Source organism: Canis aureus, chromosome 13 (genome assembly GCF_053574225.1).
Source record: "Canis aureus isolate CA01 chromosome 13, VMU_Caureus_v.1.0, whole genome shotgun sequence".
NCBI lineage: Eukaryota > Metazoa > Chordata > Mammalia > Carnivora > Canidae > Canis > Canis aureus.
The window spans coordinates 6702834-6715990 of NC_135623.1; the positions used below are offsets into that span (position 1 = coordinate 6702834).

The 13157-nt window shown below is 48.1% G+C and overlaps 1 long non-coding RNA gene across 2 annotated transcripts; it reads left to right on the forward strand.

Moving 5' to 3' along the window:
* The first annotated feature begins 3151 nt into the window (after positions 1-3151).
* LOC144281739 (uncharacterized) lies at positions 3152-12939 on the forward strand. 2 transcript variants are annotated; one of them, XR_013350136.1, is made up of 5 exons: positions 3152-4225; positions 4387-4521; positions 5826-7049; positions 11134-11268; positions 12554-12939. It is a non-coding gene; the product is annotated as an uncharacterized LOC144281739 (long non-coding RNA). The 2 variants fall into 2 exon arrangements; XR_013350135.1 differs by lacking the exons at positions 3152-4225; positions 4387-4521; positions 5826-7049 and adding an exon at positions 10032-10972.
* Positions 12940-13157: the final 218 nt, after the last annotated feature.

A 13157-nucleotide genomic window follows, 5' to 3' on the forward strand; every position in this document is an offset into this window, starting at 1 on the left:
CTGATCCAGCAGTGTTGGAAGATCATACATGTCTAGGAATTGATCCATTTCATCTACATTATCCAATTTATTGCCATATAATCTTTCAGAAAATTGTATTTCTGTTGAGGTGTTGTGTCTTGTATTGATAAAAACTTCCCTCTTACACACAGCGAAAGCAGCTCTGTGGTTTTTGATTTCTTCATTGACCTCTTAGTAGCATATTATTTAGCCTCCAAGTCATTGCAGGTTTGTTCTCCCAGTTTTAACTTGTAATATGTCAAATTTGCTGAGACAATAGAAACAATTTGTATTCTGCTGGTTTTGGAGGGGGCAGTCTAATGTGTCATTCAAAGTCACTGGACGGAAGGAGGGGCAAGATGGTGAAAGAGTAGGGTCCCCATGTCACCTGTCCCCACCAAATTACCTAGATAACATTCAAATCATCCTGAAAATCTACAAATTCGGCCTGAGATTTAAAGAGAGAACAGCTGGGATGCTACAGTGAGAAGAGTTCGTGCCTCTATCAAGATAGGAAGACGGGGGGGGGAGTAAATAAAGAAAAAAAAAGGCATACAAGGGGGAAGGGCCCCCCGAGGAGCCAGGCTAAGGCCGGGCGAGTGCCCCCAGGACAGGAAAGCACCATCCCGGAGAAGCAGGAGCTTCACCAATGTTAACGGACAGAAAGTGGCTCACAGGGAGTTAGAGCAGGACCGCAGGAGGACGGGGATGCCCTCAGGCTCCATGGGACACTAACCGACACCTGCGCCCCGGGGAGACCACGCCAGCTACCTAAAAGGCTGCAGCGCGTACATGGCTGGATCCGGGAGCAGTTGGGCCTGACCCGGGAGCAGCTCAGAGGGGCTCCAGCCGAGGTTCCACGTGGAGGGGGCTGCGCGGCTCCGGGAGCAGCTCGGAGGGGCTCAGGTAGCGGCTCCGCGGAGAGGAGGCTGCGCGGCCCTGGGAGTAGCTCGGAGGGGCTCAGACTGCAGCTCCACGGAGAGGGGGAGAGGGGGCTGCCCCGCCTGGAGCGCGAATCCAAGAGCGCAAGCCTGGAAGCACAGGGCGCCGGGACACAGCCCAGGACCCGACATCCCTCCGGGACAGGAAGAGCCCAGGAGGGCCCAGGACAGCAAGGACGCTCCTGCCCCCACCTGAGCAGATAAGTGGCAACGCCCCGGAGCATCCAGGCCCCTGCAGACTGAGAGCTCCATAGTTACTGCGGGGGCTGAATCCAGGGCTCCAGAGCTACCGCCACCACTGGGGTTGTTCCTCCAGGGGCCTCCCAGGGTAAACAACCCACACTGAGCCCTACACCAGGCAAGGGGCAGAGCAGTTCCACAAAGTGCTAACACCTGAAACACAGCACAACAGGCCCCACCCCCAGAAAACCAGCTAGACGGACAAGTTCCAGGGGAAGTCAAGGGAAAGAAAGTATACAGAATCAGAAGATACTCCCCCGTGGTATTTTGTTTTCGTATTTTTGGTTTGTTTGTTTGTTTGTTTTGCTTTTTGATTTCTGTTTGCTATCCCCACCCTTTCTTTCCTTTCTTTTTCTTTCTCTTTTTCTACTCTTTTTTCTTTTTTTCTTCCTTTTTTCTTTTTTTCTCTTTTCTTACCTACTTTCTCTCCGCTATTTTTATCTTTTCCCAATACAACTTGTTTTTGCCCACTCTGCACTGACCAAAATAAATAGAAGGAAAACCTCACCTCAAAAGAAAGAATCAGAAACAGTTCTCTCTCCCACAGTTACAAAATTTGGATTACAATTCAATGTCAGAAAAACAATTCAGAAGCACTATTATAAAGCTACTGGTGGCTCTAGAAAAAAGAATAAAGGACTCAAGAGATTTCATGACTACAAATTTAGATCTAATCAGGCAGAAATTAAAAATCAATTGAATGAGATGCAATCCAAACTAGAAGTCCAAACGACGAGGGTTAACTAAGAGGAAGAACGAGTGAGTGACATAGAAGACAAGTTTGTGGCAAAGAGGGAAACTGAGGAAAAAAGAGACAAACAATTAAAAGATCATGAAGATAGATTAAGGGAAATAAGTGACAGCCTGAGGAAGAAAAACCTACGTTTAATTAGGGTTCCCGAGGGTGCCGAAAGGGACAGAGGTCCAGAATATGTATTTGAACAAATCATGGCAGAACACTTTCCTAACCTGGGAATGGAAACAGGCATTCAGATCCTGGAAATAGAGAGATCCCCCCTAAAATCAATAAAAACCATTCAAAACCTCGACATTTAATAGTTAAGCTTGCAAATTCCAAAGATAAAGAGAAGATCCTTAAAACAGCAAGAGACAAGAAATCCCTGATTTTAATGAGGAGGAGTATTAGTGTAATAGCAGACCTCTCCACAGAGACCTGAGAGGCCAGAAAGGGCTGGCAGGATATATTGAGGATCCTAAATGAGAAAAACATGCAAACAGGAATACTTTGTCCAGCAAGGCTCTCATTCAGAATGGAAGGAGAGATAAAGAGCTTCCAAGACAGGCAGGAACTGAAAGAATCTGTGACCTCCAAACCACCTCTGCAAGAAATTTTAAGGGGGACTCCTAAAATTCCCCTTTAAGAAGTCCCGTGGAACAATCCACAAAAACAAGGACTGAATAGATATGAGGAAGCAGTATTTTCATGGAAAACCCAGGTTACAGTTAAAGCAAGGAAATTCAAGAAACAGGAAATCAAGAAACCGTCCAAGGACACAGGAAGTTGTCAGGTATTCACCTGGACTTCTTAATAATATAACTGATATTCATAGAGTGACCTAAGTGATGTACGACGGCTCTGGAGAAGGGAGTAAGTTAACTAGCTGGAGGCATGCACTTCCCACTTTACCCACACCTGCTTCCGATGCATTCTCTTGGTGCCCAGGCCCTGACTGCAGCACAGCCCTTTGATCGATCTTTGCCTAGTGAGGGGCAACACTACATGTTCTCCCAAGGCCTAGGGACTCCTATGACAATTGTCTGTCTCCTATGACAGACATTCTTCTGTCTGCTATTTCCTGGGATCACTCTCCAACCTCGCACCCGGGGCCATGTCCCTGGCTGGTGAGCCTGCTGACGTGCCCAGAGGGAGGGGCACACACATATCATAATGGGCATTGAGCCAGGGGATGATGCGCGGCCTGGCGTGGGACATAAATAATGGGGTAAGTCTGAGCTTATGTCCAGTTACTCATTTGGTCAAGATGAGTAACTAGCCAAACGCCCTTGGAGAAATGACACAAAAGCTGCCTCGGATTTCTTCTTCTCGACCCCAGGCTCCACCTACGCACTCTATTCCTTCCTCCTCTCCACCCCGGGCTCCACCTACCCACTCTATTCCTTCCTCCTCTGGACCCCGGGCTCCACCTACCCACTCTTTTGCTTCCTCCTCACGAACCAGGGCTCCACCTATCCACTCTATTCCCTCCTCCTCCCGACACCAGGCTCCACCTACCCACTCCATTCCTTCCTCCTCTGGAGCCCGAGCTCCACCTACCCACTCTTTTGCTTCCTCCTCACGAACCAGGGCTCCACCTATCCACTCTATTCCTTCCTCCTCCCGACACCAGGTTCCACCTACCCACTCCATTCCTTCCTCCTCTGGACCCCGAGCTCCACCTACCCACTGTTTTGCTTCCTCCTCACAAACCAGGGCTCCACCTATCCACTCTATTCCTTCCTCCTCTCGACCCCGAGCTCCACCTACCCACTCTTTTCCTTCCTCCTCTCGAGCCCGAGCTCCACCTACCCACTCTTTTCCTTCCTTCTCTCATTGTCCAAGGCCGTTTCCTCTTGTACGTAACTCTTTTTGTCCACAGAACACTCCCCAGCGTCAGCCACCTCTCTCAACTCATAAGCCTATCTCTTTCCCTCCTGTTCATAGTGATGTCCCTCCTGGCCGCCCCAACGTACAGGTTTCCCCACCCAAAACTTCCTCTATTCCTTCCAAAACCTCCAGCACCCGCTCCTCTTTTCTCTCTACTGTTCTCCATTACTCCAGTTTGTTCTTTGATCCTACTCCCCCTCCCAGCCCTAAGTAGACGTTAAAGTCTTCTGCTCCCCAACATTCCAGCGAACTCCATCCAGACCTCCGTGATTCACAAATCCTATCCTGGAGAGATCATTTCCCTGTGAGTGGGGTGGTTCTGATATCATCCAGAATTGCCAGAACAATCGATCCCCGGAGCTTCCCTTGGTGAATGTTGAGAACTCAAGACAATGCCAATCAACATTTAGCTTGCAGGGTAAGCCTTGTCCATGATGGCGTTTTCACCCACAACATGGTTATCGTACTATTCTCTGTATGTTACCTTCACCGTTGTAAATCGCCTTCAGATGCCAGAGATACCTTTAGCGAGATCGTCTCTGCCAGAAAATCAGTTTCTTTCCTCTCTTTCCTAATTAGCCGGCCTGAATGAATTCTACATTTATAACTGGTTTCTCCATGGAATTTGGTCTGTGACCACAGAGCAAACAGCAAGACCAGGGACACAAGGTAGAGAAGAGCGAGTGGAAATCATGTCATCTGATCTCTACACAGGTGAGTCCTATTGATCTGCCCTGGATGAAAGTGAATGCGAGAATAGGTAACCTTTAAGAACTCCCACACAAGCACAAGACCCCTATTATAGACATAGAATGGTTCAAGATTCTTTGGTCTGGTTCCTCCAAGACTCTATTGTTCTGCACCAAGGATTTGTGGAAATGGACTAGGGACTTTTTGCCTTTGAGAAATACCTCCTGCAAAAAAGAAGGAAACCCCCCCTTATGATCTCATTGAAGCTCTGACCCTTGAACCTCTGAATCCCAGAAAATGGCAGGCACCAAAGCCTAGAAGTAAAGTATACATCCATATCCTTTCGAGGTGATAGCATCAAATAAACAGATGATATATATAGTATATATATTTATATATATGTTAAATAAACAGTTGATAAAGATATACATTAAGTATATATTTATATATATATTTATACTAATACAAATTAAAATCGTTTTCATAAACCAATAAATAGATTCCGTGGAATCTCAATCAAAATTCAGACACATATCTTTAGGAAAAGTGAGAAGCTGAAAATACTTTGCAATGACAGGCAAAAGAGCCAGGAATACCCATGACTCCTTTAAGAACTGGTAAGAATAATTTTGCTACCGGATACCAGACTTACCACAAGCACCAAAATTCCATAGCCCTTGCCTCTCTACCTTTCTATTGTGGGGCGTGGCACTCTCACCCCATTCTACAACTCTAGTCCAGGCAGGTGTCTCTGTCACAGGGCTGCCTCAGGGGAATTGGGGTAAAGGGCTCAGTTCAAAGAAAGCAAGGGAGGGAGGGAGGTGTGGACTGAAGGCCAGAGAAAGAAAGGGAGGAAGCAAGAAGGGACATAAGGAAGCAAGGAGGGAGAGGAAATTAAGGAGGGAAGGAAGGAAGGAAGGAAGGAAGGAAGGAAGGAAGGAAGGAAGGAAGGAAGAAAGGAAGGAGAGAGGGAAGGAAGGAAGGAAGGCCTTAGTAAAAAGCTCCCCATTTACTGTAGCTTCTCTTCGGCAGTGGGGCATCAACCCTGCAGGGCAGACTGGGAGACCAAAGGGTCCAGCGGGGAAGCCCAACCTCCACAAGGGGTGCTGAGCCTGAGAGAGCTCCATTTTCCCCAATGTATCTTAGGGCCCCCTGCCCCCCACTCCAATAGCAAAGCTTCTGCCCCCCCCCACCCCGGACATGAGACCACGCCACTCCCAATGTGGGGACACTGGGGAAGCCACACTCCAACACCTGCAACTTCTGCCCTCCTGGTAAATTTGAGGAAAATGTATCCATTCAATTAATTGTGTAAGTTAATCTTACAGCTTCTCTAAGATGGACGTGTCAGAGCGCTTGCTGTTGCTTCTCCGTGTAACCACGTCAACAACATCCATTCTTTCATCCTGTGATCGTGTGCTGAGCCCCTGTGGTGTGCTGGCCCAGGCCCCACGGACTTTGAACCCAGGTCGCCCTCCCTCCCCCTGGGGCGTCCTTCTGATGCCCACGATCTCCTCTCTGGGTCAGCCCGGAACGTGATGACCACAGGCTGAACCATGTCAGGGTGCACAGCGATATCGCGCTCCACAACGCTAAAGTGTGGAGCTTGGGAGAAGATGATCGCCACACGGAGTGTTCAGCGCCCATCTCAGCCTCGTTCCTGAAACCCAGCCTGTGTGCTGCGTGGATAAATAAAGAGGACTTTCAAGCGTCAGTCGCACCTTTCCTTTGTGGAGTCTCACATTTTTCTGCCCGCATGCACTGGTTCAAATCCTTCATCTTGGGCATGGCTGCGGGGCCCAGCGGTTTAGCACCTGCCTTCAGCCCAGGGCGTGATCCTGGAGTCCCCAGCGGTTTAGCACCTGCCCTCAGCCCAGGGCGTGATCCTGGAGTCCCCAGAGGTTTAGCACCTGCCCTCAGCCCAGGGCGTGATCCTGGAGTCCCCAGCGGTTTAGCACCTGCCCTCAGCCCAGGGCGTGATCCTGGAGTCCCGGCATCCAGCTGCACAGCCGGCTCCCTGCCTGGAGCCTGCGTTCCCCCTGCCTGTGTCGCTACCTGTCTCTCTCTGTGTCTCTCGTGATTACATATATACAATCTTTAAAAAGTTCGTGGTGTCCATCTGAAGTGTATACTATCCACTGATTTCTTTATCTCAATGACTCCATTTTTCTTTCTGGGGCTGGTTTCGTTGTTTGTTTGTTTTGGCATCTGTTCTTCAGTGTCTTGTACTTTTTCATAGAATTTCAAGTTCTTGTTCTACGCCTTTCATGACGTGAAATTATTGGTGAAGTATTTGTGTAAATATGCCCTTTTTTATACCTGTTGACCATCCCTCACATGGATTGTTTGCTCGTCTGTTTCCTAATTTTGGATTGTGAGCTCACCTTCAGCGGGGCTTTCCTTGTGATCTGGACCATGGTGGTGCTCCTACAGTGTGACGAATATTCTATCTAACACCTCAGAAGTCCCATGGACCTAAAACCAGTTTCATTTTTGGCTGTGGATCTCTATATCACCTAGCTCACATCTTGGACTCAAAACCCGGGCAAGCGGTAGGCACAGGATTTCTTTTATTTTGGTTTTAAGATTTTATTTATTTCCCCATGACAGACACACAGAGAGAGGCAGTGACACAGGCAGAGGGAGAAGCAGACTCCCTTCAGGGTGCCCTATGCGGAACTCGATCCCAGGTCCCCAGGATCAATCCCTGATCCAAAGGCAGATGCACAGCGGTTGAGCCACCCAGGAATCCCAGGCACAGGATTTTGGTATCTCAGGGGAAATTATGTTTAACTCAGATACCAGTCAGAGACCTTTCCAATTCTTAGTGACGACAGTTGTTTTACTTCCAGATAAGCAGCAAACACCAAGCCCCTAGCAGTTAACAAATTTTATCATCTGCACGCCCCTGCATCCTAGACTGCCATTAACATAACCTCAGCTGCTTGTCTCTCCTTATTTTTTACATCTGGACATTTCCTTTTCGTATTCTAGGATTGGCTGCACCGTCGTTTTTTTATATAAATTCATTTATTATTGGTGTTCAATTTGCCAACATACAGAACAACACCCAGTGCTCATCCCATCAAGCGCCCCCAACGGCGCCCTTCACCCAGTCACCCCCACCTCCCCTTCCCCTCCCAGTTCGTTTCCCAGAGTTACCAGTCTCTCATGTTCTGTCTCCCTTTCTGATATTTCCCACTCATTTTTCTCCTTTCTCCTTTGTTCCCTTTCACTATTTTTATATTCCACAAACGAGTGAGACCCTATAATGTGTGTCCTTCTCCGATTGAATTATTTCACGTAGCATAATACCCTCCAGTTCCATCCACGTTGAAGCAAATGGTGGGTATTTGTCGTTTCTAATGGCTGAGTAATATTCCATTCTATACATACACCACATCTTCTTGATCCATTCATCTTTTGATGGACACCGAGGCTCCTTCCACAGTTTGGCTGTTATGGACATTGCTGCTAGAAACATCGGGGTGCAGGTGTCCCGGCGTTTCATTGCATCTGTATGTTTGCGGTAAATCCCCAGCACTGCGATTGCTGGCTCGTAGGGCAGATCTAGTTTGAACTCTTTGAGGAACCTCCGCACACTTTTCTAGAGTGGTTGCACGAGTTTACATTCCCACCAACAGTGCAGGAGGGTTCCCCTTTCTCCACATCCTCTCCAACATTTGTGGTTTCCTGCCTTGTTAATTTTCCCCATTCTCACTGGTGTGAGGTGGTATCTCATTGTGGGATCGATTCGTACTTCCCTGATGGCAAGTGATGTGGAGCATTTTCTCATGGCTGCATCACAATTTGCCTAAGTCCTTATTGACGTGCATTAAGGTTGTCTCGCATATTTCTCAACTCTAATAAAAAAAAATCTCACCGTGAACAGTCTTACAGGTATTGAGAATTACGGGTACTTTTTTCTATCTTCCTCGTTGTATGACATTTTGTTCAGCAGCATTCATCAACATCAGAATGTCAAATTGTTGGAGTCTGTCAGACTGGGGATTTTCTGCCCAAGAAAGCAGAACAAAGAGATCTGGCAAGAGAGCATAGACTTTGGTAAGAAAATCATTGAAATTAGGAATCAGAGATTCTGAAGTGGGTGAGGAGAGAAATCAACATAAAAGGAATCAGAATCAATAAGAAGAAAGGAAGGGTCACTGGTTTTAGTCCCCATGAAGTAAGAACAATTCAGTGATTACATTGCAAGCTCAGGAAGTGGTAGTCAGAAAATGCAATGTATGAGTACATGATTTCAGAAGTAGGATAATTCTTGGGTACTGGAAAACACCAGGTATGGCCATAAGCAGCTAAGGTGGAATGGATATGTGGATATTATTGATAAAGAAATCAAAGGAGAAGACAAAGCATCGAATCTACATGGACACTGTAGATTCAATGGGATCATCTACATGGACGCTGAGGTCACTCAAGATGATGGACTCAAGGGGTGCCAGGGTTGCTCAGTGCGTTGAGCATCTGCCTCTGCTCCAGATCATGATCCTGGGTTCCTGGGATCACCACATGTCAGACTCCACACTGAGTGGGACGTCTCCTTCTACTTCTCCCTCTGCCCCTCCCCAGCTTCTTCTCTCTCTCACACACACTGCCTCTCCTCCCTCTCTCTCTCTCTCACTCTCTCTCTCTCTCTATCCCTCCCTCCCTCCGTCCTGCTCTCGCTGTCATTCTCTGTCTCTCTCTCTCTCTCTGGCTAACTCTCTCTAATAAATAAATATTTTTGTTCAAAACGATGATGGCCTCGAGACTAAGACTTTGAGATAAGCGCAAATTTCTCATAGAAACAACGGGTATCTACATCTGGAGTGCAAGGGAAATGGTGAGTAGCAAAGTTTCCATAGAACAAGAGATTTCCTAATGAGGAAGAGGAATAATAGCTTGAAGGTGTCAGAAGAAACAAGGAAAATACTGTACATCCCCAGCTCGAAGAACTGTAGAGTTTGGGAGGAAGGGTCCCTATTTAAGACATACGCAAAGGAAGCGGTATTTTCATGGAAAATCCAGGTTACAGTTAAAGCAAGGAAATCATGAAACCGACTAAGGAAACAGGAAGTTTTCCAGGTATTCACCTGGACTTCTTAATAATATCACTGATATTCATGGAGTGACCTAAGTGATGTACGAGGGCTCTGGAGAAGGGAATAAGTTAACTAGCTGGAGGCATGCACTTCCCACTTTACCCACACCTGCTTCCGATGCATTCTCTAGGTGCCCAGGCCCTGACTGCAGCACAGCCCTTTGATCGATCTTTGCCTAGTGAGGGGCAACACTACATGTTCTCCCAAGGCCTAGGGACTCCTATGACAATTGTCTGTCTCCTATGACAGACATTCTTCTGTCTGCTATTTCCTGGGATCACTCTCCAACCTCGCACCCGGGGCCATGTCCCTGGCTGGTGAGCCTGCTGACGTGCCCAGAGGGAGGGGCACACACATATCATAATGGGCATTGAGCCAGGGGATGATGCGCGGCCTGGCGTGGGACATAAATAATGGGGTAAGTCTGAGCTTATGTCCAGTTACTCATTTGGTCAAGATGAGTAACTAGCCAAACGCCCTTGGAGAAATGACACAAAAGCTGCCTCGGATTTCTTCTTCTCGACCCCAGGCTCCACCTACGCACTCTATTCCTTCCTCCTCTCCACCCCGGGCTCCACCTACCCACTCTATTCCTTCCTCCTCTGGACCCCGGGCTCCACCTACCCACTCTTTTGCTTCCTCCTCACGAACCAGGGCTCCACCTATCCACTCTATTCCTTCCTCCTCCCGACACCAGGTTCCACCTACCCACTCCATTCCTTCCTCCTCTGGACCCCGAGCTCCACCTACCCACTGTTTTGCTTCCTCCTCACAAACCAGGGCTCCACCTATCCACTCTATTCCTTCCTCCTCTCGACCCCGAGCTCCACCTACCCACTCTTTTCCTTCCTCCTCTCGAGCCCGAGCTCCACCTACCCACTCTTTTCCTTCCTTCTCTCATTGTCCAAGGCCGTTTCCTCTTGTACGTAACTCTTTTTGTCCACAGAACACTCCCCAGCGTCAGCCACCTCTCTCAACTCATAAGCCTATCTCTTTCCCTCCTGTTCATAGTGATGTCCCTCCTGGCCGCCCCAACGTACAGGTTTCCCCACCCAAAACTTCCTCTATTCCTTCCAAAACCTCCAGCACCCGCTCCTCTTTTCTCTCTACTGTTCTCCATTACTCCAGTTTGTTCTTTGATCCTACTCCCCCTCCCAGCCCTAAGTAGACGTTAAAGTCTTCTGCTCCCCAACATTCCAGCGAACTCCATCCAGACCTCCGTGATTCACAAATCCTATCCTGGAGAGATCATTTCCCTGTGAGTGGGGTGGTTCTGATATCATCCAGAATTGCCAGAACAATCGATCCCCAGGAGCTTCCCTTGGTGAATGTTGAGAACTCAAGACAATGCCAATCAACATTTAGCTTGCAGGGTAAGCCTTGTCCATGATGGCGTTTTCACCCACAACATGGTTATCGTACTATTCTCTGTATGTTACCTTCACCGTTGTAAATCACCTTCAGATGCCAGAGATACCTTTAGCGAGATCGTCTCTGCCAGAAAATCAGTTTCTTTCCTCTCTTTCCTAATTAGCCGGCCTGAATGAATTCTACATTTATAACTGGTTTCTCCATGGAATTTGGTCTGTGACCACAGAGCAAACAGCAAGACCAGGGACACAAGGTAGAGAAGAGCGAGTGGAAATCATGTCATCTGATCTCTACACAGGTGAGTCCTATTGATCTGCCCTGGATGAAAGTGAATGCGAGAATGGGTGACCTTTAAGAACTCCCACACAAGCACAAGACCCCTATTATAGACATAGAATGGTTCAAGATTCTTTGGTCTGGTTCCTCCAAGACTCTATTGTTCTGCACCAAGGATTTGTGGAAATGGACTAGGGACTTTTTGCCTTTGAGAAATACCTCCTGCAAAAAAGAAGGAAACCCCCCCTTATGATCTCATTGAAGCTCTGACCCTTGAACCTCTGAATCCCAGAAAATGGCAGGCACCAAAGCCTAGAAGTAAAGTATACATCCATATCCTTTCGAGGTGATAGCATCAAATAAACAGATGATATATATAGTATATATATTTATATATATGTTAAATAAACAGTTGATAAAGATATACATTAAGTATATATTTATATATATATTTATACTAATACAAATTAAAATCGTTTTCATAAACCAATAAATAGATTCCGTGGAATCTCAATCAAAATTCAGACACATATCTTTAGGAAAGGTGAGAAGCTGATGATACTTTGCAATGACAGGCAAAAGAGCCAGGAATACCCATGACTCCTTTAAGAACTGGTAAGAATAATTTTGCTACCGGATACCAGACTTACCACAAGCACCAAAATTCCATAGCCCTTGCCTCTCTACCTTTCTATTGTGGGGCGTGGCACTCTCACCCCATTCTACAACTCTAGTCCAGGCAGGTGTCTCTGTCACAGGGCTGCCTCAGGGGAATTGGGGTAAAGGGCTCAGTTCAAAGAAAGCAAGGGAGGGAGGGAGGTGTGGACTGAAGGCCAGAGAAAGAAAGGGAGGAAGCAAGAAGGGACATAAGGAAGCAAGGAGGGAGAGGAAATTAAGGAGGGAAGGAAGGAAGGAAGGAAGGAAGGAAGGAAGGAAGGAGGGAGAGAGGGAAGGAAGGAAGGAAGGCCTTAGTAAAAAGCTCCCCATTTACTGTAGCTTCTCTTCGGCAGTGGGGCATCAACCCTGCAGGGCAGACTGGGAGACCAAAGGGTCCAGCGGGGAAGCCCAACCTCCACAAGGGGTGCTGAGCCTGAGAGAGCTCCATTTTCCCCAATGTATCTTAGGGCCCCCTGCCCCCCACTCCAATAGCAAAGCTTCTGCCCCCCCCCCACCCCGGACATGAGACCACGCCACTCCCAATGTGGGGACACTGGGGAAGCCACACTCCAACACCTGCAACTTCTGCCCTCCTGGTAAATTTGAGGAAAATGTATCCATTCAATTAATTGTGTAAGTTAATCTTACAGCTTCTCTAAGATGGACGTGTCAGAGCGCTTGCTGTTGCTTCTCCGTGTAACCACGTCAACAACGTCCATTCTTTCATCCTGTGATCGTGTGCTGAGCCCCTGTGGTGTGCTGGCCCAGGCCCCACGGACTTTGAACCCAGGTCGCCCTCCCTCCCCCTGGGGCGTCCTTCTGATGCCCACGATCTCCTCTCTGGGTCAGCCCGGAACGTGATGACCACAGGCTGAACCATGTCAGGGTGCACAGCGATATCGCGCTCCACAACGCTAAAGTGTGGAGCTTGGGAGAAGATGATCGCCACACGGAGTGTTCAGCGCCCATCTCAGCCTCGTTCCTGAAACCCAGCCTGTGTGCTGCGTGGATAAATAAAGAGGACTTTCAAGCGTCAGTCGCACCTTTCCTTTGTGGAGTCTCACATTTTTCTGCCCGCATGCACTGGTTCAAATCCTTCATCTTGGGCATGGCTGCGGGGCCCAGCGGTTTAGCACCTGCCTTCAGCCCAGGGCGTGATCCTGGAGTCCCCAGCGGTTTAGCACCTGCCCTCAGCCCAGGGCGTGATCCTGGAGTCCCCAGAGGTTTAGCACCTGCCCTCAGCCCAGGGCGTGA